General features: G+C 44.6%; 1 pseudogene; it reads left to right on the top strand.

Moving 5' to 3' along the window:
* The window catches only part of LOC139052526 (Na(+)/dicarboxylate cotransporter 3-like), a 53,876-nt pseudogene that overhangs the window by 10,076 nt on the left and 19,587 nt on the right, over nucleotides 1-24,213 (top strand).

The raw sequence follows: 24,213 nt of genomic DNA, 5'->3' as shown, positions 1-24,213 counted from the left end.
GGCTGAACTGTTCGCAATCCTAGGTGCGATAAAATTTATATTGTCAGTAAGAGATGCGCAAAAATGGGTAATTTTCAGTGATTCACAGGCGGCTCTAACATCACTCTGCAACACAAAGGGGAAAACTTTCAGTGACAGCATAATATATGAAACACTTAAAAACCTCACAAAGGCAAGCGAAGCGAAACATGCAATAGCATTCCAGTGGATACCAGGGCATTGTGACATTCCTGGCAACACAGCAGCCGATGAAGCAGCACGACAAGCACACCTCAAAGATGATACATCTCCGCTCCCAATATCAAAGGATGAATTGCGCTGCATTATAAGGACAACGTCTCTCAAAATGTCTAGAAACACTTGGTTTGACCAGAAATTCTAAGAGCTCGGACTTATACCATATTGATCCATTTATTGAATTCAAATTTTCATTGTCATTAGATAGAACTATGGAAACCCTTATTGATCGATTAAGGCTAGGCACTGCCTACACAAAGCATTTCTTACACAGAATTGGCCGTGCGGAAACCCCCGAATGTGATTGTGGGTTTGTAGACGAAGATATATATCACCTCCTTCTAGATTGCCCACATCACGACACACCAAGAAGCCGACTTAAATCAGCGCTAATTAAATTAGACCGCAGACCTTTCAGTTTAGGGAAAATTTTGGGCCCTTGGCCAACAACGGCCTTGCAGAAGAGTGCTTTAAAAGCACTAAAGAGTTTTCTTGAAGACAGCGGCATTGCTGGAAGTTATTAGCGCTTTCATTGTTCTCTTCATTTCATTGTCACTGTGTATATCCATCTGTTTGTGAATTATGTTATGTTGACTGTTCTGTTGTGACTGTATGTGATAATGCATTTACATGATGTATATACCACCCGCTGACTAGACAATGTGTTATTAGGCAGAAATATCTTTTGTACTTTTGAGACTTTCATCTACATAAGTGTGGAGACATATACATTGTATTTTGTATGTACCATGTGTTCCTTACGTCATAGTGTTCCTGTGGAAACGCTGCGTGATAGGTCATGGTGCTTGTGTGGAAAGACTATTTGATATGTATGCTTGAACCTTGTACGATGTGTGACGGAACCACTCAAGAGATGAGGAGTAGCCGGCGCCTTAAATTGTGCGCCAACATCTCCTTATATCATATCAATAAAAAAAAAACGTAGGTTTCGGGCCTTCGCGTGACGCCCGGCGGTGGCCACCATTGACCCTGAAGTGGGGTCACGTGACATGACGTCACGTGATGACGTCACATAGGCTGCAGATGGGGCCTCATATCGCGCCGTCGGTCGCCTCCCGGCGGTGGCCACCACGCTTCGGTTCGCGCCGTCGCGCGCGACGCGGCGGCGGCGCCACCATCGCTGCATCACGTGATATGCGACGTCACGCCAGGGATGAAGCGGCGCGCGCCCGCCGTCGCGTCAGTCTCTATGCCCGCAACCGCGCCAGCGTCTTTGCGCCGGCCGTGTATGCGGTCAAGATGCCTCCAAACGCTAAAGATACGCTAAGGTTAAGCCCAGTGGATGCTTCGTATCCACTGGGCTTAACCTTGATAAGCCTCCAATTTTTATTATAAAGGTGTAACAACTAAGTTGTTGCAACACCTTATACACGTGTTACATATACAAACACGCTAAGTTCGCATAGTGTATCTAAAGAAGGACTTAGGTGCTTTTATGAATTTCGTATTTTCGTGCATCTCCCCTCCAGGATTGTTATAGGTTGACAATCTAGCATGCGTGCATTATGTTATGACGAGGCCCATGCATAACATGCATGAGCCTCGTCTCGCATTCGTTCAGTATTGTATGGGTGGTTTTGTCCAGCTCACAAAACGCCGCCGCCGTTACCTCGAAGCTTACAGTCTCTCTCATTTCTGTTTCAGGACATCAACCTCATGTTCCTGGGTACCCTGGTTATGGCCGTCGCCATTGAACATTCGCACTTGCATCAAAGGATTGCCCTCAAGACGTTGTGTCTGCTAGGCACCGGCATCAAGATGTCAGTGAGGCTTACTTACTGATCAGATGCACTATAGCCGAGAAAAGAGAGAGAGAGAGAAAAAAAAGCAGGTTGGAACTGAAAGCATTAGAAGTGGGACTCGGAGGGCAAGCATAGAAGCCGACACGAAACTGAATACGCGAGGATTCACTGACTGGCTAGTTGGTTCATAATTGGAGAAAAAAAAAAGACAGCTGTATTAGCACGAAGCAAGATTGAGCACAATGACAGGGGTCTGTACCCGTCGCGGTGGTGTAGTGGCTAGAGGGTTGCGCTGCTAAGCCCGGAAGCGCAGGACTCTCCGTGGTGTCGTAGCTGATATGTGGTGTAGCTCTGCTAAGCGCGAGGTCACGGGATCAAATCCCGGCCGCAGTGGCCGCATGTCGGTGGGGGCGAAATTCAATAACGCCCTTGTTCCGTGCATTGGGTGCACGTTAAAGGATTCCAAGTAGTCGAAATTAATCCGAAGTCCCCCACTACGTCGTGCCTCATAATAATATCGTGGTTTTGGCACGTTAAACGCCAGAATAAAATTTTGTAACCCGCTTCTTATTTCGCCCGTCTGGTGGCGCTGTTTTTTCGTCAAAGCAAAATAGATTGAGCATCTCGCACCTCTGACAAAGCGTTCGTTGCTGATGTCCGTGTTCGGCTGAAAATCCCGGTGATCATTTTAGTTTTCAGCAAACTTCAAATGCTGTTTACCTTGCAGTGTTGATTACGAGACGGATTACATTTGACGTCAATCCTACCGTGAATTTCTTTTTTGGTAAAGTGTGGCGTACAGTACCAGACTTCTGGATAACAACGATTCAGTGTTGATTTTTATTTTGTGGAATTTTGGCGCACTCTTGTTTTACTTTTATTTCCACCTTAAAATTCGTTTTTAGGGAATATGTTCTTCAAGATGAACTGTCAGCATCTTTTATTGGGTGCATAATTTTTCGCGTCGAGGTGACACATTTTTTGTTGTTGCCGAATATCTGGTGCACAAAATATTACATACGCTGAAACGAGCTATACCACGGCGGAATCCGCTCTCCAGCGCTGCCAGTTGCCTCCAATACTCAGCATAACAGCTTTCAAGAAGCAGTCTAGCAAGGGCAGAACGCCATACGGGGGTGTGGCCATGCAGGAATTAGGAGTGCGTGCATTTATAGTCAAACGCCAATAGAATGCGACATTATTCTTAAGTTTATGCAGGGGCCGTGTCATGTAAAGCTATTCCATTCTGATTTCATTCCAGTCTCCTGACGTCAAATTTACGTAACCGCCGACGTACGCACCGGGCAGTGACCCGAAGCGTTCTTTGAACAACCCGCTCAAACACTCTTGTTCATTGTTGGTCCTACAGGTAATACGTGGAGGTAGCTTTATCTGAGTGGCCGGCAAGAGCCGAGGAGCGCGCAGCAGTGGAGAGGGTTTTGGTGGGGCCGAGATAGCGTAGCGAAAGCAGATAACCAGATGACCAGATAACCTCTCCTTGTTTTCCTTGAGGTAGCTGGCCGAAAATCGCGGGAACGTGCTATACGGTAGCTTAGAATGCGGCTAAAACGGATCCTCAGCGAAGAGTTGGCAGAGCGATGTCGTATATGGGCCGAAAGGGCTCGACAGAGTTATAGTTTTACGCGAAAATTCCTATTACACGCAGATAAATTCATTCTCCCAAGCCGCGCCCCGATTAGCCAGCGCAAGAGCAACGGCGGGCTGGCATGTTTTATTCCTTTCGGAACAGGGAAGTCTCCGGATGTTAAAAAAAAGTTTTGTTTCGCATAATTATGCATATTTAGTGCGTGTGAGTTTTTTTTTTTTTTGTCTTGTGACGTAACGTGACAAAAAGGAGAATTAGTGGGTGCAGCCCGGCGACTTTGGTCAATACCGGAGGGCCCATTGGCGAAATTGGCATATAATCAGAACAAATGCTTGCGCTTTTGATCGGTGTGATCCTGCCTAATCAGTGTGTGCACGTCACAGCACAAGGAGAGTTTTCGCGGTTTTATTTATTTATATATTTATTTATTAAGGAACCCACAGCGCCAAGGCATTACAGTGGGGGGGGGGGGGGGGGGGTTACAAGAAGGAATACATACGACACCTCTGCTCCTGTACAGTGTTAAAAGTGATAACAAAAGAGGAAAAACGAAAAAAAAAACGGCAAAAAAGGCAAAGCCCCTAGCAATGCACATCTACAATCTACAAGATCAAAAAGAAAGCATCATTTGATTCAACCCTCACAACATCACTCGGCAGTCTATTCCATTCCCTAATGGTTTTAGGAAAGAAAGACATTCTGAACAATTCAGTTTTTGTCGCAAATTCACGGACCTTAAAATCATGGTCAACACGATTGGATCTATAAAAAGGCTCTAGCACAAACTTTTCGCGATCAACCCGAACAGCTGAATAATAAATAGCATGGAAGAACTTCAGCCTCAACTTCTTACGGCGCATGTTTAGTAATTCCCAGTTGAGTGCTTCCTTCGTACGCGATGCACTGTATTGAGCCCCGCGTATGCCAGATACGAAGCGAGCGGCAATGTTCTGCACCCGCTCCAGCTTATCTTTATCTCTACGAGTAGGCGGGTCCCAAACCGTACACGCGTATTCCAGAATTGACCTCACATAAGTCTTGTACAAGATGTCCCGACATGACTGTGGAAAAGTGTTTGCATTTCGGCGAAGAAATCCCAGGATTTTGCATGCTTTAGCAGTGACATAATCGACTTGACGGCGCCAATTCAAAGTGGGAGTAAAATAAACACCTAAATATTTAAATTCGAATACCTGTTCCAACATTACATTCCTAATAACGTACGGTTGCATATCAAGGTTTTTCTTTCTTGTAAATTTCATATGAACAGTTTTAGACAGATTCAAATTCATATTCCATTTGACGCACCACTCTGAGATTCTGTTCAAGTCTTCCTGAAAGTTCTCAGCATCACGGTCACAAGTGACTACTCTATAGAGAACGCAGTCGTCCGCAAATAACCGCATTTGAGACACTACTCCGTCACCAATGTCGTTCACGTACAGCAAGAACAATAGCGGCCCCAACACGGAGCCTTGCGGAACACCGGACACAACTTGCACCTTCTGTGACTGAGTACCATTAACCATGACAAACTGCTGACGTAAGCGTAGGTAATCTTCTACCCATGATATTACTTGAGGACTGATATTGTAAAAGGCCATTTTTTTTATTAGTAAACAGTGCGTCACTGTATCAAATGCCTTTTTGAAATCCAAGAACACACAGTCCACGCTAAGACGCCTGTCCAGTGCTTCTGCCAGCTCGTGCACAAATTCAGTCAACTGCGTAGTACAAGATAGGCCCCTTCGAAAACCATGCTGCCGAGGATTAAACAATGAATGTGCGTCCATATGTGCTACTATACTAGTGTACAAAATGTGTTCAAGAGTCCCGCACGCAACTGAAGTTAGTGATACTGGCCTATAATTTGAGACGGTGTCACGAGGACCAGATTTATGAATTGGCACTATGCTTGCGATTTTCCAGTCATCGGGAAGGCAGGATTCCTCAAGCGATTTTTCGAAAATAATCTTCAAGTACGGTGCCACCGACTGTGCACAAAATTTATAAAACTTGTTTGGCAAGTCATCAGGACACCCAGCCTTACCAATCTTCAGATTCTGCAGCAGAGACTCTATGCCATTAATGCTAATAACAACATCATCCATATCACTCACCACCGGCTGGAAATTCAAGGTACTCATATCATGTCTGTGTTGCAATGCACAGCTGAAAACAGAGCTAAAATACGTATTAAAGAACTCAGCTTTTCCTACGTCATCATCAATAAAGCTGTTACCAGACACAAGCGGTGGTATAGTCACAGTGTCTTTTCCATTTCTCTTTGCATGTTTCCAGAATTCCTTCGGATTATCCTTTAATTTCGACTCCATTGAAATTCCAAATGAATGCTTTGCAGCTACCACTGCAACTTTCATTTTTTCGGTAGTTTCATGCAGCTTCAACCAATGATCACGTGTCGGCTTACCTTTGTATTTGCGGTAAGCTAGTTGCCTTTTGCGTGTTAGACTGCGTAACTCCCGAGTAAACCAAGGTTTACTTTTACTTCTTCTTTTCGTTAATGTCCACGCCGGAACAAAGCGCTCCCTCAGCTCAAACATCTTCATCTTAAATATAGGCCATAATTCCGTTACTCCAGTGTAGTCGGCATATGTTTCAAATACCGTCCGGTACTCATTCAACGCTTTACTTATCTCGCATACATTTGCTTTTTCGTAGTTATATACTCGTCTGTTTGCTGTTCCAATGCTTCTTAAATGTTCAACATTCATTTCACAAAGCACAACATTATGATCGCTTATTCCAGGTAGCACGTGAGTAGACCGGACGAATTCAGGTTTATTTGTGAATAACAAATCTAAGATATGGTTCCCGCGTGTCGGTTCCAATACAGTTTGATGTAACTCAAAAAATTCAACCAAGTTAATCAGTTCCTGGCTAGACCGACCCGAAAAAGAGTGAAAGTGAGGTTGATGACTCCAATCAATATTAGGCAGGTTGAAATCACCTCCAACTACCATGAAGTCTGTTTGAACTGCATCAACTGTCACTGCCAACTGCCTAAGCACATCAACGGATGAATCAGGCGGGCGGTAGAATGAACACACAGTTAAAGCTTTGCTATTATTAAGCGTCAGTCTGCACCATACAGCCTCACATTCATCGGTGCCAGCATTTATCTGAGAAGAAGAAATTTTAGAATCCACAAGAATAAATACACCTCCACCATGCAAGTCTCTGTCTTTTCTATAACACTTAAATCGATCTGAGAATACTTCACCATCAGCAACTTCATTTGCTAACCATGATTCAGTACCCAGAATAATAGACGGCTTTACCATATCAACTAGAGATGCAAATTCATCAACCTTGTTCTTAATGCTTCGGCAGTTAATTACAAGAAAGGAAATATGCGTTGCATTATGCCGACGCCGTCATCCGACCGGTTCTACTCCCTTTGTAGCATCTGCTTTCTCTTTTATTACTGGTACCACCTCCTTTGTATTATCATCAAACAAGTACTTCTGACCATTTATAATAAGAGCGTCGTACTTAAGACTGATCTTATCGCCACTTTGTTGTCGCGATTTCGCGAACTGCCATAGATGCTTTCTCTTTCTGCGTACATCCTCAGAAAAGTCCTCTGAAATACTGACATTGCTTCCTTTTAATTTATAAGCACTTTTTAAAACATTTTGCTTTTCAACGTAGGAAGCGAAAGTCGCTATTAAAGGACGATTGCTACCAGTCTTGAATCTGCCTAGCCTGTGAGCATTTGCCATATTCACTGATTGGATACCCAATTTTGATTTGCACACATCAATTACACATATTCCAGAGTCCTCACTTGACTCGTTTGGTTTTGTATCTTCTACACCGAAAAAAAGCAAATTACAACGCCTCCTCTGGTTCTCGAGATAGTCTACCTTCGCCATAACTGAACCCAGCATACGCTGGTGTTCTTCACATTGTTTCTTACATTCTTTCATTGCGCAGTTAATTTGGTCAATACTAGATATTTTAGATTCTATAGACGCTACACGGGCGCTGAGATCATTCATAGCTCGTTTACTTTCAACTTGGGTTAGTTCTATTGCATTTAACTTGGCCTTAATGCTATCTTGACCACCGAGGAGCCTCTGCAGAGTTTCGGCAGTGGTCGGGCCAGGGTTAAGCTCAACGTCGCCACTTAAAAGTAGCAGCAACAGATAAAAGGAAATACGACGCAATAATCGAAAGCGATGACGCGAATAATCTTTCACTTGCGAGTGAGTTTTCAGGCAAGCAAATAACATTTGGGGTGGAACCGGCAAAACAAAATGCGTGCGAAAGCAATGCAAGTTCGGATTACTAACCTGCAAAAGCAGCAAGAAAAACGTGAGCGGCACCGCTTCTGCCATGCCGGTTCCACGCCCCTCTGGGTGACTGCCAGATCCCGGTATTTGTAGGCTGACGATAAGGCGTTCACTGCACCAGTGTTCCTTGATCGGCACGGTACATCGGCCGAAGTCAGCGGCTATGCTTGTCGATTCGTCGTCGTGAGCAGCAGACGAAGTTCCATTCGCTGATCCATCAACGCAGATCCCAGACCAAAAGGGTGAACTCGTAGTTGACGTACATGAAACGGCGTCGCCAAAAGACTGCTTCAAAGCTGAGATGCCATGAGCCTGCAAAAGCAGCAAGAAAAACGTGAGCGGCACCGCTTCTGCCATGCCGGTTCCACGCCCCTGATACGCCCCTGATTCATTAGGTTGCGTGACGGAAAGGCGAATTGAGGTGGCCCGAACACTTTTTAGCCAATCATGGACGGCTATAGTGGGAAAACGGAATAGAAGCCAGACTGGAATAGCCTTACGTTATATCTACCCCGAGCTACACGAATAATACAAAAAGAAATGGCTAGGTATATACGGTCTCACACTACCGTCAATGAACTTGCCCTCATCGAAACTCGCGAGTGGCCGCAGCGCGAAGACTGCAGGGATCCGGGCTGGGGCTACTCCGTCCCCCATCTGCGTCATTCTTCCCCTTGCTACTTCTAATTTTCGTCGTATACATCGGTAGCCAAAATTGACGCAAATAAAGAGAAATGGTCGCCAGTTCAAGCTGTGAAGGTGTTTGGACAGCTAAGTTGTAAATGACATCGAGATCACTTACCCATCGCGACGTATAGGTTGAAATTATTCACCTGGCGACATTCACATACACCTTACCCAATTATTAGCCGAAGATGTTCAGACGGCCTGCGACTTGGCTTACGCCATTACTTCGTGCACCTACAAGGATGGCACCAGAAAGAAGAGAAATTCGCCGCGCCTCGTATGCACGCTGCTATTCAGGAGTCTTCACTATACGTGGCCTCCCCATAGCACTGTCACAACAGAAATCAGTTGCTAGGCGGGTTCTTCTTTTACGTACGAAAAAGTAGTTACGTTACTTACTGATTCCTATGCAACAGTCAAGCTGCTGTCGTCACCGCAGCTTGCGCAACAGTAACCTTTAACGGGAAAAGTATGCGGAGAGCGCTACGTGCCTCATTACATGTAGGCGCAGGTGCGAATCAATCAATAAATAAATCAATCAATCAATCAATCAATCAACTTTTACTATTTCGCGAGAAGCTTTACAGTTAAAACTGAATTGGGGGGGGGGGGTGGATTCGGTCCAATTATGTGGTTCACATGCTTGTTTTGAGCTTCTTCTTTATTGAAACGTATGCGGTTCTGTATGTTGTATGCGTGATTTTAAAGAATTTACATACTGCTCGCTTCACTTTGCTGAGTGCTTGCAGCCTCTGTCCTACGGTTGTATGAGCCATTGCATTTAGGAGTATGCGTGATTGATGATGATAGTTTGTCGGCGCTACGCTGCGAATAAATCCACTGTTGCAGCCATAGATAGTTTCACTCTAATAAATAAAGATTGCTTCGACCTCCAGCTGACGCATGGTCTGTACCTTGCCAGTTAAGCTTATTGTGTCGAAGTGAATGTATACACGCGCTGCCAACCGATCGCCGTTTCAGCTCCTGGGTAAATTGGGTTTGACTGACCCTTTTTGGTTAAAGCCAAATTCCGGAAAAAATTGTCCGCGTATGTTTTTCGGTCCTTTACCGTTTTAAATCGAAAATGTCGAACCCTACTTATAGAATAAACCAATCGCGGTAATGTTAAGGTAGAGTGACACTCGTGGTTCGTACTTTCTTATTACGATAGCAATTATATGGACATCCCAGGCAAATTTCCGCCGTCGCCGCGATGTCCTGTAGAAAGTCGAAGTGCGATAAGATGGCGGTCGCGCGCCGTATACGTTGTGGGTGCTAGTGAAAGCGTGCGAGGGTGAGCCGAGAAGGATGGTGGCCTGATCTCGCTCGCTTGCTAGCAGGAAAGGGCGGAGGGGGCAGGTTAGCGCCCTTCTCCTTTTCTACCCCGGCCTCAGCTGCGCGTGACGCGGCTGAAAGCGGTCGAGCGCGCACTATAACTTGCAACTAATCCGCGGCGGGGGCAAAGAATGGGTGATCCGAGATGGCTGACGGCCTCGTGTGCGCTGAGTTCTCGCACTGAAGCGAGAGGCAGCAGGAACGGCAATTCGCTTGGCGCTGCTGCCGCGCTTCATCACGTCAGGGTCCTGATGGCAAGTGTCCGCGGTCGTCAAGCGAGATGTGTTCATGTTTGCCTGTGCTCACGTCACACCACGCTTGTCAGTTTAGTTTGCTAGCAGCAGTTTATGCGGCTGATAAAACTAATATCCTAGGTAATTTGTACAGGTGTCTAATCTAATAATTTGCTATTGCAATAAATGCTACGCATAACCTTTTGTAACAAAGGAACAGGTATCCCCGGGATATTATCGGTCTGTTTTTGAGAGCATCACAGAAAAAAAAAATGTTGTTCCCGTGCTCGTCTTATGATACCTTGCGTCAATTATAATAATGTGGTAGAACGAGTATTTAGGATTAAGATCTGCGAAGACTAGACAGTGTCGCGGAGGCTCAACGCGTATTGCGATTAGGAGCAAGCATATGCGTACAGCATATTTGTAACGCCAATGAATACGGAGATTATGGAATCCTGATTTTGTGTTCTTCGTATGTGGGCGCGCTGCAGGCTGGCTTTCGGCTTGATGTTCATCTCCATGTTCCTCTCCATCTGGATTAACAACGTGGCCATCACCGCCATGATGATGCCCGCCGTAAACTCACTTGCACACGAGTTGCTTCAAGAGCGCCGTAGGAGCCTCTCGAGAGGAGACATTGACGTCGAAGGACTAGCCGGTAAGACCATGGTCTTGTAGCAATAGCAATTACAAGGGTGCTACAGGCGAATTTTCACCGTCATAGTCGCCGTGATGTGGTGTATGAAGTACAGGTGCTATAAAGTCCTATTGCTCCCCATGCGCCGTATGCTGTGGGTGCGAGGGAAAGCGGGTGAGGATGAGCCGAGAAGGATGGCTTATTGAGCGCCGTCTTCCCGTGCGGATCAAGCGCGCGCTAGGAGGGGCGTATCTTCCTCGGCCGCGGCTACGCGTGGATGTGCGCGCGTCTGAGCGCATACGTACGCGACCAGCACGATGTATCATAAAGCTAATATGCGGTGGGTGCAAAGCTAAGGGTGAGTCGGGATTGCTGGTCCCTTCGTGCGCGCAGTTTTCCAGCACTCGCCTATATCTTGGAGACCACGCAGTCACAAGTTTCGGAATCTCGGTGACGCGAGCGTCAGCACGAAGCTTTCTCTCCCCTTTGTTTGCGCTCTTCATTACACCAGCGTTGTGTGACGCCGAGTGTTCGCGGTTATCGAGTGGGATCTCGTCGTGCTTGCATGTACGTGCGTGTCAGCAGCCTTGGTAATTTAATTAGCGAGCGAATGTTCACGGTAATTTCCACCGCAAATAAAACTATGACCCTCACTTCACGTATTCGTCTAATACTTTACTATATCGATCGCTATCAATGCTTCCCTTTTCGAACGAAAACTGCGATATTTTCTTGCTCCAGCTATATTGCGGATAATGTCGGTATCCACGTGTTGCTCAATTTATCCGAAGATGAGGTGGTAATATAAAAACGTACTATACCGTGTCACGCAATCTCTGAGAGCGAGAACTTGAAGCGCCTTACTTCAACAAATAGCTAGGCAACCTATAGAAATTAATAGATGTGTCGCTAAAATGCCTGCAGGACGTAATAATATAGATAGCCCGTCGGCTTATGGCCTTACAGTTTCTATCGGCTAATGTCCACAAACTTGATGCAAAAAAGGCGTTTGCAGGTCTGTACCAGGAAATAAAAACGATATATATATATATATATATATATATATATATATATATATATATATATATATATATATATATATATATATATATATATATATATATATATAATGCATCCTGTATAATGTTTGCTGCAAATAGTGGAAGTTTATAAGAAGGCAACGCAATTTCCTAAAAGTCTAAATGTGGAACTATTGCATCTTATTTCACCGCGCATTCACGATTCGTTCTGGTTCAAAATAATTTGGTATTGCGAAATACCCATAGTGTTTCCAACTAAAACTACTAGAGGGAACTTTTACGCGGCTGGCGTTCACTCACCATGTACATGAAGACTAGTGCTAACGTTTGCAATATGAGCGGGAACACGCGAACGCGTTGCAAATAGCTTTCGAAACCGAGTTAGAGCGATACACGGATGGTGCTGTCGAAAATAGAGGGGGCGCTCTTCCGCTGACGGTTGGCACTCCCACCGCGCCTGCGTTTGTCGAAAACGGCAGCTTACGGCATTTCACTGGCCGCCGATAGCCGATAAGACGGTTACGTGCGCAGTGACTTACAGCGAGTCATTTTTTTTCAGTCATGCTTTTTTTTTTTTAGAGCGCAGGTCTTAGGCCCCCGTTCCTGCGTTTAGCGTAAGGTATTTTCACATATACCCCTATAGGACGTGATGTATATCTTTTGGAGCGAATCGTGTCACGTGTTCCAGACAGATGGACAGATTTTCCAGGGAAGTAGCTCTCGAATGTTTACGCTTCAAAACAGCGCTACTATTGACCACGCTTCGATGCACAAAGTTACCAGTAACCGCAATATGAAACAGCATTATCAATTTACGCTGGCGATGTGAAGTTCCGCACTTTGTATAAAGAGACGCATGCTGTGAGTGTCAATGGTAATTAGAACAGCGTCCTCCTTTCCGCTTTGTTTCCGACGGTGGTCGCCGCGTATCGTCCATAGCAGGGTTTGAGGTCATATGACACGCGCTCCTGTGTTCACGCTCATATTGTATGATCTTCGTGCCTGTGGCTTTGAACGTAGTTTGAGCTCAATGGCACAAATATTTCAATTTCTAACGTTTCATGCTGGCTTAGTTAAACGATTACACTTTAACAGTAGTAATACCGTTTCATAGTCTGTGAGTTAATTTTAAGCCGTTACTGATTTCATCGTGGCCGCCACCTGCCTCAAATAGTGCACAAATGAAAACCAAGATGCGATTTATCTTTTGTTCTCAAGTATGAGGTGAGCACCCTTATCAGGCCGCGATTTGAAAGCTTAGTATGCAGCAAAAGTTGGCACTGTCAGCTTTTTGAATGTTCGAAACCTGTCAAAAACTCCTCGGATGACGAGTTTCAAGTCTTGCATTATGATCTGAAGTGAAGGCGCGACAACGACGGTGGACGAAGAGGGAACACAGAGACAGGGCGCCACTTCCAACAATGTTTAATCTGGAAAAAAACACCACTATTTTAAACAGGCAGCGCAATCACAGTTTCTCAGTGCGCATTCGCCTTCAGGGAACGCAGTTCTTTGCGTGATATTGATTTGGATGCAACACCTACACAGTTATCACCTGGTTCAATAATCCTATTGGCTTCAATTACTAACCGAACCCATTTGTCATGGCTGCTGACAACCACAGCGCAGGCGTGGAAGTCTGGCTTACATTTGCAATTTCTACAATGAATTGACAAGTGGCCCTTCCTCCCATTGTTGACTTTGTTATTGTGTTGCCTCAGCCTGTCATTCATGCACTGCTCTGTTTGGCCCACGTACTTTCTACCACAATCTAAAGGAATCTCATATACGACTCCTGCCTGAAAATCTACGTAGTTGTTATCATGTTTTGTGACACAGGCCGGTGCCTTGCGGAAAAGAGGGTTGGTCATTCTGCAGAGCTTAGAGAGCTTGCACGGGGCAGAAAACACGACATTTACGTTAGCTCGCTTGGCAATCTTTTTTCAAGTTATGCGACATGCGGTGTATGTAGGGTATGACAGCTGCTTTTTCTTTTTCGCGAGGTGGCTCCTGGTCCAGTTGGCGGGTTCGTGACTTCTTCAGGATTGTTTCTGCTACGTAAACTAGAACAGGTTGTGGGTGGCCTGTCTCTTCCAGTCGGGCAGTCTGGTTAAGAAAACTCGCAGCAGCTCGATGTGGACAGGTTCCCTTTTCGTCCGCCGTCGTTGTCGCGCCTTCACTTCAGATCATGCTTAAACAACACTCCCAACTATTCATCCTAACTTTGCATTATGAGTAATCTTCATGTTCAATGCATGAAAACTTTCATTAGCCGAATTTTCATAGTTATATCTTTAATTGAATACACGAGTGACTTCAAAATGTACGCTTCTGCGGTATAAGCAGTCCAGAAGAATTTGCCTAATTATAGCACCTTCTTTTTATATGAGAAATTTTGAAGGCATTTCTGAAAACCCTGTATAGTCGAACATATTGTGGTGCACGAATTTTCGCCGCATGAGGAGGTAGTTCATGTTAAGCGCTACGAATTCTTTAGGGTTAACTTTTTTAAAAGCCCAGTGTGACTGTGCAAGCATGCTCATTGCTAACAGAAAATTTGCTACCCGAAACGATGACCTAGATGGTAGAATGTATTTTGGATGCCGGTTGAACGTTTAGTTTGGGCTTCATCGACGATACTTAAGGACGTGTGTGAAATGTTTAATCCTAATTTGCCTGTTTCTGCCCACCACTTCCCTCTCCCTGCTGTTCCGGCCACCGTTGCCTGCGTGAAGAATGGAGATAACGCGTTGCCAAAGCTGCTGCTGCTGCTGTCAGCAACGGGAGCACCAAGCTCCTGTCACACCAGGATGGGTGCGTCAGCATCATTTATTATAATAATAATTGTTTAAATGTAAGCAATAAGTGTATTGTTAACGTAATACCACCGCCTCTGTGAATTAACTCTGTAGCATTCAGTGAGGCCAAGAGGTGACGGAAAATAGGTGAGCGCTGCCGGACGTCCCGTCATGGCTTGTGCTTTCGCATCCCGAGCCGGCGTAGACTTGCCGTATTCCGAACCTTAGACATTATAACTGAATTCATCTGCTTTCTGGTATGGCGGTCCATTTTAGGTTTGTACCTAAAATGGGCAGCAAAATGGACACTTCAATGGACATCGAAATGGACGCCTAAGTGGACAATTATGTAATGTAAAATAAAAAATATAGACAAGCTTGATTGGACGCGCTGTTGCTAAAAAGCACCATTGTGTTCGATCGAGCAATTATTAAGAGCGACGTTGCTAATTAATCTAATGTAGCATGCAAATATTTATTCCACGAACCACCTCCCTCTTGGCGTTGTTCATGGAATAAATATTTACCTATTATAAAATACCAATCCATAATGTACAGGTTTCGTCCCGGGGTCATCTTGTGAGGTGTTTAACGCAACTCATTATTAACCATTGCATATTACTTATACAAAGCTCAATGCATGTTCGGTGTTTTTTCTTCGTTTTAGTTCACCTTTAATGCTTATGGAAAGCACTTTCGGTTGTATTGTTGTTATGTTGGCGCCATATTGCTGCTTGGTCCACTTTTACAATATATTTGCATTGTGACAGACCATTAGACCAGTGAATGATCTCACGAGGCGGCGTTCTTTTGCTCTTCGATAGGGACAAAGAGGAGCCCGATGTGGTTGTACCCATGAAGGTGCGCAACCGGCATGCTTTCCTGGACAAGACGACCGAGCACCGAATACGCGCGCTCCTCTACCTCAGCGTTTTGTACGGCGCCAACACGGGCACCATAGCGACCATCACGAGCGGCGCTTCGAACATTGTCTTCAAATTTGTTATCGAGGAGTGAGTGGGGATAGCGACTTCACAGAGTTAGATGTATAGCTAGGCCGGATAATGAGGTACTAAAGGGTATACTGTACTGCCGGCTTTGCGAGTAATGAAGCAGTTGGGTAGCAGGTAAAAAAGAAAAAGAAAATGCTTGGGAATAATATTTAAATGGTTTTAATACATCCCTAGTCTGGACGCTCAAGAAGACAGGTTACGCACAACTTTATTATTTCTTCTTTTCTTTTTTAAGCTTGTACGGAGACCGGGCGCCTGTGGACTATGCGCTGTGGATGTTTTTTGCCCTGCCAACCGCAATCATCGGAACTGGCCTCATTTTTCTCGCCGTGGTACCCGCATTCTTTCGATGCAAGAGGCAAGCTTTTCTTTTTTTTTGTAATAACTACACACAAACATGTCTTATCCCCGTAGAACAAACGCGAAACGTAAACGATAGCCAACGTTCTATGGAAGAGTAATTTGGGGAATTGTGTTTGTGTTGGGCCATCTGAATATCTGTCGTCTACTTTTGAAGGTTAATGCATCGGTTAATAGGCTGATTACTTTTGGTTACAACCCAATTAGGCAAATCGGGGTTAATATGTAACATTGTACAATTACGCGCTCTTTCCACCATATTCAGTCTCCTAAATACTGTGTCGTTTACGTAACATCTGACCATTACATTTATGTTATCCTAAAATCAATTCACCGATACTGATACTGACACATATACCAGGTGCTTAAATCCCAGATAGCCCGTGCACCGTTCCACATCAAGTGACATTAGAGCAGCTTGTTCAGCTTCAATTATGGCCATGGAGAGTATATTCTTTAAAAAAAGATATATAAAGTGGTATTAGAGTTAAAAATAATTTGTGATTGTTTTCACTGGTTATTACATGAGATTTAACGTTCTGAAGTACCACTGAAGCCACGAGGCGACGTATAATGGAGGGCTCTGGGTTCATTTTGATACCACCTATGGGGTTCTTGAACGTGCATCTAAGTATATGAGCGTTTTAATGCGCTAGCTTCTGGGGCTACTTCCCTCGGAAATGCAAGACGAGCGACTGGAAATGATGCTTACGCACTGTCCGACAAGTCCCACTATAGGGATTTCCTGCAGTAATTTTCGCATTTCGCCGCCATCGATATGCCGAAGCCGCTGCTGGGAATAGAACCCTTGAACTCATGCTCAGCAGCAGGACATCATAGCCACCGGGATCACTGCGGAGGGTTAACATGTTTTCTGAGCTATGCACAAGTGGGAAAATTTGCACAGGCCTGTCAAAAACGCTACTATGAGCTTTGCATTAAGTTTCTTGTGTTGAATATAATCCTTGATGTCAAACTCACAGTATAAAGAATGATAGAATGATACGTTGGGCTTTGTTTGGTTAAATAGAAAATTTTAGCTCTTTGCCACTTTAAACAGATATTACCTAGGTGTGCAGACTACGCGGTAAAGGATTTTTTTTTATTGCAAGTAAAACAGTAAAAGGCGCTGGCCATATGCTTGAAGAGAGATTAATGAGGAATGTTAAGTTAGGCAGTATTAGTTAATTATGCTTGCAACATGCAAGAAGGTCAATATGAATTTCAGTGAACGCTTGGAAAGCTAGAAAAAAATGCAAGAACAAAATATTGATCGAGATGCCTCCTTGGTAAGTTACCGCTCTAGCTCCCATGGCGTTACGAATTTTTACAGTTGTAAATCGGGAATATTCGGTAAATAAAAATTTCATGGCATTATACGAGGGCGAATCAGAAAGTCTTTCCCCCTACTTTTTTAGCCAAAATTTTGTACATACAGGATTTTACAGATATAACATACTATTTTACGTACCTTAACCTATTTTTCTACATACTCCCCACACCGGTTCTGACATTCGTCTCATCTAAGCACTACATGTTAGAATAGAATTCGTCCTGTTGACTATGGAACCTAACGTTCATTGTCATGCAAGTGTTCATGCCTGTTGTGAACTACCGGCAGATAATGCTGGGCCGGTCCAAGAAAGGTGCACCGCTGGGAATGGATATGTTGACTTCGCATTTACAGCCGTATTTTGGCTAAATAAATAGGTGCGAGGGCCTTCTGATTCCCCCTGCTAATTTATAACCTCACCAAGGACACAATCAGGCAATCAGGCAAACAGGCAGTCCCAACCCCAATACACGCGAAAGCGCACCGCAAAAACTTCCATAGGGAACTCTGGCGCTAATATCTACTGGAGTAGGAGTATGACGGCTGAGGGATCTTTAGAGTCAGGGACAGTACACGGATTGGCATGGACTTGGTCTTTTAAGCTTCATTCGGCTTTGTGACTTCTCAACTTGACCATTTTCAACAAAATATTGATTTACAAATGCAACAATTTGCAATGGATACGCATGTGTACGAACACTCATTACCATGTTGTGTTTGTATATAAAAATAAGTGCTTGGAACTTTAGAAAGATGAAGCGTAAAATAATAACTTGGAAAGAACGTTTGAAGCCACAAGCGCAAAGATTACACCGTGCAAAAATTATTTTACTAACCTATCATTCTTATAGTAGCCGAAAGATACCAAAAGAAATTTTTTCCTGGAAGCTTAGCTGCTTGAGGTACTTGACATCACACTGATATAAGGGGCCGTGTTTCAGGTGCAGAATTGAAAAGTAGGCGACTTTGGACATCAGGGTAATTTTCGCCGCTGGCAAAACCAATTTGGTTCCACCAAATAAAGGAGTATAGCATCTTAAAATAATACCTCGCCACTCTAAACAAATTGAATGCCGCTCTATAGCCGGGCGCATACCTTTGTACGCACTGATGTACATCTTTTTTCTGGGTGTACGCCTATGCACTTCGGTAATGCGGTGAATTTCGCACAAACGTAGCGTGCGTGCTTCTAGTTTCTTGAGGTTAAAATTTGACAGCGTTGTTCACATGGCGGGAGATTGGATTTTGAGAAATCATTCCATTGGTCGCGCCAATTAGCCAACCCGTAGGGTTATCGCACTATACATATGGAGAGCACGTAAAGAAGTGGTGCTTTTCTGTATATATAAGAACGATACACGTGGAGGGCTAAGAATACTTACCAGCTCGTGAGAACAGAAGACACAATTACCAGAGCAAATAATAATAATAATAATAAAACAAGGACATATAAGGACTTAAGAGCTGCGAATGCGAAAACATTAACGTCCAATTGAACGGCGCTGTGCGGTCCTTGATTTAATTATCTAATCGCGGGCAATCGGGCGCGTGCTTGGCCAGCGCCTCCACACAAGGTCGGTGCACTTCGATCCGTGACGGCATGCTACCTTGCCCGACATCCACAGAATCTAAAGGGGACATTCTCGAGTAAGCCACGGTGATTTTGACGTCACCGCTTCCTACAAGCCGGGCTCCGTTACGGAAACTTCGGTCCAAGTCGCATGATGTTATAAAACAGAGTTTATAGGCCAGCTATCTAGGAGGCGTTTGTTTGGTTGGTTTTCATTTGGCCATGTCGAGGCACAGCTCGAACGCGGGAGCTTGCGTGGGGGAGGAACGCGCTTTCCCAGAGCGAGGGTGACGTGGAATCACGGCGATGCCCTTGTACTCTCACGCCCCACGTGGCCCGCTGTAGCGGCAGCAGGTGCACGCTTTCGGCCGCTCTGCTCCGTCAAGGTGCGCTCGTGAGGTGGCGTCGCCGCCACTTGGAATTTCGGTGCCGTTTTTCGCTCGTCCAGAGCCTGGCTTTTTCACTTTTTTTCACTTTTTCACTTCCGTGAAAGTGGCAACAAAGCAGACATGTGGCGGACACGCTCGCAGTCGCTGCTTCTCAGCTGAGGTCATAATTTCAATATGATCGTAGGGTGAACTGTGATACTGTCGGGAAGTTGCGCTTGGTGCTGGAAGTGAACAACTCAAAACTCTAAATTAAAGGGTAGAATGCCGACTCTTCGCCTTGCCTCCGATGAATATCGCAACTGCGGGCGAGCGCTTCACCTAGACGACTATATATGCGGCGGTGACCCGCTGTGTTTTAGCGAGCGACTACTACGAGAGAAGTGCTCATGTCAGATAACGTGAGCGGGCTTGCATGTGAAGCCGAAGCAGAGCTGCAGGTGGTGGCGTGACAGTCTGGACCATCATGTTGCGCCACAGCTTTCACCGAAAAGAAAGAATGGAGGCCCATTCTTTGTTGTAGCACAAGCTTTCTTTCTTAATGCTGTTGCTTTACGCCAATGAATTTAAACGAAAACGCCATAAGCCGCATGAATATACCGGAAATTACCGGAAAATCGTCGACATGCACAGGACGGACATCGCTAGTGTTGAGTCCTTCCTGTCTCTCTTCGTGCTTTTGAGCTATGAAGTGCTTCATTTTACGTGTATGTTCGCTCGATCTATATTATAAAATTGAGTTCCTGTGTTTTATACCATTCAGTACACTGTGTCTTGTTTTCAGTGTGTTAGTGAGGTCACTCATCTTTCCTGAGGTGCAATTATTCGCGCACACGCTATTGTTGAGAGCTTGTGCTGCAAAGTGCTGCCTGACACACGGGTGCCGAGACACATGGAAGACACTGCACCGAAATTGGAACTTGAACCGAGGCGATGTCATTGCTTTTTTATTTTTGTTCGACAGCCTGATAGAAATCATTTTCTTCATTCTGAACATGCTATCAGCGTTGTAGACATCACTTAAAAAGTCGGTACATGCGATCCGCGGTTTTCCAGCAGGAGGCCTTTTGGTCTCTTGCCGTCGTTGTTTTGTAGTCATCGACCGTCTCGTCGCCATGGTCAGCTTTAGGTGGCGCTTAATGTTTTCGTATTAGGTGGTCCTGTACTTCAGCATGTCTGTTTGTGCTGTGTCATATATTCCTTGGTTTAGCGCCTCCCCTCACCGCCGGTGCGAAGCGAAGGGACACCTAAGTCTGAGAGACCAAACTTTTTATTTAGAATGTGGCGGGGATGCTGCGACTCAAATCTTACGTCCATATTTGTTTTGTGTCATGCATGTGCTCGCGTTGGCGGTCCGTAAAGCGGAATAGGCGTTTGAAAGTCACAAGTGCATTTGCTCTTTGCAAAGGCAACCCAGAAATCGCCCCATCTGAGCATATTAACCTGTAGCTAAACATGCCGCAATGGTAAATCCGGTGTGAGCCCGTATCGCTGGCACTACCAGGAGAAATAAACAATACCATGAGCAGTGAAGTATAGCCGAGAGAAAAAAGAAAGTCAGGATGCCTCCACTCCAAGAAATCCACCCTGCGCTCGTCCACTAGTCACGCTGGTGGAGTGTTGCCGTTTGGTTCCTGCTAAACTTTCCCTAATAAACGTGTCCAGTCACTCGGTAACTTGTGCTTACTAATAAATGAGGACGCAAAATACATTTGTGCCGAGAGTCCAATGTCCCTGCGGGAAGACAAATACGTTCATGTTATTAAGCGAAGCCGCTCTACGTGTTAAACCATGAAGGACTGCGTTGCGATTGCCAATGAATGTGGGGCCATGGAGCCGAGCTGGGGTCACCCTCCTCTCTGTCACGTGCTCTTGGTTTTTGTGCCATTGCGAAGGGCTGTGTTAGTTCGCGTGTGGGGGTTTTTATTGCTTATGCGTGAGTATGTGCATGATTGATATGTGCCGCTGTGGAGTGGTTGTTGGGTTCAGATTAATTATGAGGGGCATTTAGCGCTCGAGAATCCAAACATACGGGAGGATGATATTTAGTTTCACGGAATTTTTCAACATCACCTGCGGCAGATAGCACAATTCTTGTCGCCTATCTGATTATTCGAGGAAGCGGACATTACTAGCACTCGAAATCGAAAGACCTATTCAAGTAATTAGACAAAAATTACTAAATAACTTCTCAGTTACTTTACGGCACAAATCGCAATTTACGAATTGTAGGCTGTGAATTTGCAAGACGCATCCACTTGAAATGAATTTCCAGGATTGCACCAGCATTAAGATATATTTTTCCTTAGTGTGATACAAGGTACATGGACGTTCTGGTGACTTTTGTGACTTTTTTTGTGACTTTTGTTACTTTTTCAATTTTTCGTGCAAGCAATGTCCGAGATTCTAAACAATCCAGCTCATGGAATAGAATAATGATATCTTCAACAAGCGATATTTAAAAATAGTGTAAAACTTATAAATGATCACCCCATATTTGTACGAGCTGAGCGGTTTGTCCTTTTATCACTGTTATACCTACCTCAGTTGTTAAATTGCAGTTGGAACCACGTAGTACAGTTGGTCGGTTGCAGGATTCAGCGGCACGTGTGTTCGTATGGACCATTTTGAGTATTTTTCTTTTGCGATTCTAGCATATCGTAATGTGTGCCTGCATGATCAGCGTTAAGTTTCTGCAAGAATGTTCACACCCGGCTTTCTCGTTCCAGCCCAGACCTGGGAAAAGAAAGCCGTAGCCACACCATGGCCGCCATTCGTCGGAATTACGCTGCGTTGGGGCCCGTCAAGTACGTTACAAAGAGCGCGAACCTGAGCAATTGCTTTTTTTTAATTTTAATTCCCTTCTAGCTTTATACGTGCTCAAACCAAGATTAGATTATGAGGCACGTTGCAGTGGCCGACTCCGGATTAATTTTGACCACGAGGGGATCTTTAATCTGTCCCCAATGCACGAAACACTGGCGTTTTTGCATTTCGACTCCTTAGAAATGAGGCCGCCACGTCCGGGATCTTAGCCCGCAACCTCGTGCTTAGCAACGCAAAACCATAGCCGCTAAGCTATCTCGGCGTCTTTTGTTTTTTAACTTTACAAGCACATATAGCAGGAAAGAAGACGACACAGAAAAGGAACAAAGACGCACATTGCAACTGTTTATTTTCCGAGAAGAATTCGCCCTTTCCTCATCTTTACGCCGCCATATTGCTAAAATGCTAAACCAAGTTCCCCATGTTTTAATCTTCACCCTTACGGTGTCCACTCCAAGCTGTCTTGTACCAAGGTTCTTTCGCATAAAAGCACGTAGCAATGACTGCGTGCAAATGCACACATAGTAATTGTAGAACACGACACATCGTGGGTAAGAAACTTCTGAGCCCTATATGGTCGGTCGGTTAACTACACTGCTTGAAGTCTTTGTGGTTTGAGACATAGGGCCTAAAGGTATAAAATTATATATGTATTTTGGCTCTAATCCTTAAAATATGCATGAAGGTACGTGGTGAGGGGTAAATTGCGAAATATTTAAGACAACAAATAAAGCGGGGCGTTTGTTCTGCGTCTAATTATGGAAATGTAGGTGCAAAGAGAAAGAGCAAAAGATAAAGGAAGGTGGGTCTGTTAACCAGAACTAAGCCCTGTACGGGGGGAAGGGAATGGAAAAGAAAAGACTAAATGAAAGTGACAAAGCTCAGTGTTGATGTGTATTGGAGTCGCCGACGTAATTGAACCTACAGTGTTGTATCCGCTACACTTGCCTTCAGTAATCGTAGCAGCGATCTTGTGGCCTTCTGCAGCTGTGATGTACGAGAACATGGTGCCAAGATCTTGCTCCGTGAGAAAGGTATTTAGTCTTGCTAGTTTTCTGGGGGTGGAGGGTAAGGCTTTCTTCTAAATAGAACGAGCAATAGCCCTGAAAGTGCCATTTCCTCGTTGTCTTTCTGCGTTCCCATTCCCTAGTGCCGAGCAGTGAATCGGATTTGCGTTCTAGTTAACCTCCGCGCCTTTCTTTTGTTGCATCTCTCTCTTTCTATCTATCTATACCAGTTTCCTCGCGTATGTCCATTGCAATGGGCGCTATCGTTTATCCTTCTCAAGAGTCAGTATGCTTTGGTAAATGCAGTGCCCGGCGTGAACATCAGAGTGGTCTATCTTCACTTTTCGGGGAAGGCTAGGTAACGGGCATAGTTGCATAGAAGGGTCGAATTAATCCAAATAATAATGAGAAAAATCAGGTGAATACCGCAGCTTTAATTTCATATCACGAGTTAATTTTTAGGTGCTGGACTACGTATGCTTTTGCAGAAAATCGAAACAAAATTTGTTCCAGATGAAAACTATATTTTCTAGAATATATGTTAGACAATATTAGAGAATATAAATAGACAATAGTTAGACCCAATACCGTGTTCACGACAATCCTATTCCGGTTAAGCTCAACAAATAAGGAATTCATGCATCGCATGAATTTCACACTTAAATGCTTGCAAGGGGCTCCGAGGGGATATATATAGCAGTTGTTTCAAGGGGAGGGTATCTTCAAGTAAAAGTGACGCAACTATTGTAACGTGACAGCAACACGTTTAGCTACACGTTAACACTGGACAGCACATGTTATAAGTTACGTGAATTCTAAAGTGCATGTACAGATTTTTTTCTAACTATCAATCTATCAATGTTTTTATGTTGTGATAGGGGCTTTGTTTAAAATTCTCGACAGTCTCGATTGCTTGAGTCCAACCAATTTGGAAGGCTTTGGAATAGTTAGAGGTCACATTAGGGTGAAACTGAAGGAATGCAACGTCGGAGGGAGCCGAGACTGCACCGTGAATTACCAATTCGTCGACACACAACCTGCATGGCAGTGCTATAATTAG

This window comes from Dermacentor albipictus, unplaced genomic scaffold (genome assembly GCF_038994185.2).
Source record: "Dermacentor albipictus isolate Rhodes 1998 colony unplaced genomic scaffold, USDA_Dalb.pri_finalv2 scaffold_26, whole genome shotgun sequence".
Lineage (NCBI taxonomy): Eukaryota > Metazoa > Arthropoda > Arachnida > Ixodida > Ixodidae > Dermacentor > Dermacentor albipictus.
This window is presented reverse-complemented; position numbering and strand designations above follow the sequence as displayed.